This window comes from Lipotes vexillifer, unplaced genomic scaffold (genome assembly GCF_000442215.2).
Source record: "Lipotes vexillifer unplaced genomic scaffold, Lipotes_vexillifer_v1.1 scaffold916, whole genome shotgun sequence".
In the NCBI taxonomy this organism is placed as follows: Eukaryota; Metazoa; Chordata; class Mammalia; order Artiodactyla; family Lipotidae; genus Lipotes; species Lipotes vexillifer.
The window spans coordinates 5,752,542-5,754,905 of record NW_006798383.1 but is presented as its reverse complement, the minus strand read 5'-3'; positions in this window follow the sequence as shown (position 1 = coordinate 5,754,905).

Below are 2,364 nucleotides of genomic sequence, written 5' to 3'. Positions count from 1 at the left end.
AAAAAAAAAAAAAAAAAAAAAAAAAATAACACCTAAGATGGTGGTTAGAGAAGGGCAGATGCCTGGGAAGAGTAGGGAGGAGGCGGGAAGGTGAGAGGGAGGGGTTGACGGAGCCAGGCCTGCGGATCTATCTTTTAATTATCCTGTTTCACTTCCAAAGGGCCACATCCACAAGGCATTCATTGGCAAGCCATTCTCCACCATACTTTATGGGTTCAAAGATTAGCTTAAACTATTGAAGAGGCAAGCTAGGTCTCTTCTTGCATCACTAACGAGGAACATTCTTTCTTTCTTTTCTGTTTTCCCCTGTACGAAGATTTACCCTTTCCTTTGCCTGATACCATTAAACTTGTTCTCTTCCAGAGAGCTGGAGAAAATAATGCTTTTCAAAAGCCCGTAAAAGCAAATCAGTGAAAGTGCCCCGAGAGTGTACGTGTTACCCAACTAACAGGCCCTGTTACACACCACCTCCCAGGCGAGAAGATCTGAGCAAAGAGCCTTCCACTGGAGGCCAAAGAGGGGACCTGCAACACGGTGTGAAGCGCCAGAGGCAATGAATCAGCTGTGGGATCGCTCTATACTCTCAATCTTCGTTTGCGAGGTCTGACAGTTTACTTTGAGCGCTGATCTGGTGAAGCAATGGAGAGAAGTTTATGGTGGCTCCAGAGACTTGAGGCCTCGTTAGGAAGAATGCAAGAGAGAAGCGTGGCTTTGTCGTTATCGTTGTTATCACTGGGGCCTCCTGCAGGAAAGAGGCCCTCAGAGGGAGAGCCAAGCTGTGCAGATAGAGCCAGCCCCAAAGAAACATGAATGCTAAGGAATAGAAGAGGTAGCCAGAGAAAGAGCTTGGAGGCTAGCAGGGTTCTATTTGGTCTTTTTCCCTAAGGCAGTGGTTCTCAGGGTCAGCAGCTATAGCAGCAGCTTCACCTGGCAACTCATTAGAAATGTACATTTTCACCCCAGACTTCCAGATCCCAGATCGACTAAATCAGAAACTCTGGAGGTGGAGCCTAGCAATCAGTTTTAACAAAACCTCCAGGTGACTCTGATGCAAATGAAAGCTTGAAAACTGCTTTAGGGAATAAACTCAGCCCCCAGAGAACTTTTCCTCTCTCTGCTAAGAATCTATGACTTAACCCAGCCAGTGAACTACAGAAGTAAATTCAGAATTCAAGGCCCCTACTTCCTGTCCAGTGATCTTTTGATGAGTCTAATCCAGAACTAAGCAAATCAGTATGAAAACGATATTATTTCCAAACTTCCCAAGCTTGTCCATAGGAAAAATTAGAGGAATCGTTCTGAAATATCCCATCTGTGACGGAATTGCTCCTGAAATCCCATTGCATTTAGAAGTACAATTAGAGATTTCGTTTCATTTTAGGCATTTTGTTCTGTAATAATAGGCACTTAGGAATGATGCAGTCTTTTATACATTTTTGGAGACAATCAACTAATTGATTTGTATTTTGCATCTCAGCAAAGAAAATGATATATTTTTCTAGAATGAATAATTAGATGTTTAGAACAAACCTGGTCACATTTACTGGCCTGCCATCAAATGACCATTTCCAGTTTTGACCCTGTTGTGGATTAAGAGTCACTCAATCAGCATTAGTTTATTAAGAGCCTTCCATCTGCCCAGGAATGTGCCAGGCTTGGTAGTATACTTAACTAAACACAAGGCCAGAAATTTGGATTCATTTAAGGGAAATATGTCAGAAGATATTCCAAACTATATTCAAAGGTAAGTGACATGGTCCGGACTGGAAATCCAACAGGAGGTCCCAAGATTCCTTATTTTCACTTAGCTCTAATCAGAGAACTAGCAGTCTAAGTTTTTCTTTATTTTTTCTGTGATATAAATGGTGCCTTCTGAAATGATTATTCTTCCAATGCTCTATTATGTTATTCATGCCTTTTCTCACCTGCTTCTGCCTAAAAGTCTTGATACAAGTCTACCATTTATTGCAGTTACATTTCAGAAATCAAAAGAGCAGCTTTCACACTAAAAAAAAAAAGTGAGGGTGGGGGCTTGAGGGTGGGGCTGACAAGTGGTAAATGCAGGTAACTCCACATGAAGCAATTGTCTATAATAGGAAATGCAATGAGATGAGTTTTCCTCAGTCCTCTGGGGAAATCAAATATATACTCTTATCAAACTCTAATAATGTTCCTGCTTCTGTCTGTTTGCTTTGATGAAGCTGATAATAACAGAAATCTACATTTATTTGCATTTTTCTACTAGAAGTAACTGAAGCATCCCAGAACATCATTTTTTTTTTTTTTTTTTTTTTTTCCTTGCGTTATGCGGGCCTCTCACTGTCGTGGCCTCTCCCATTTGCGGAGCACAGGCTCCGGACGCGC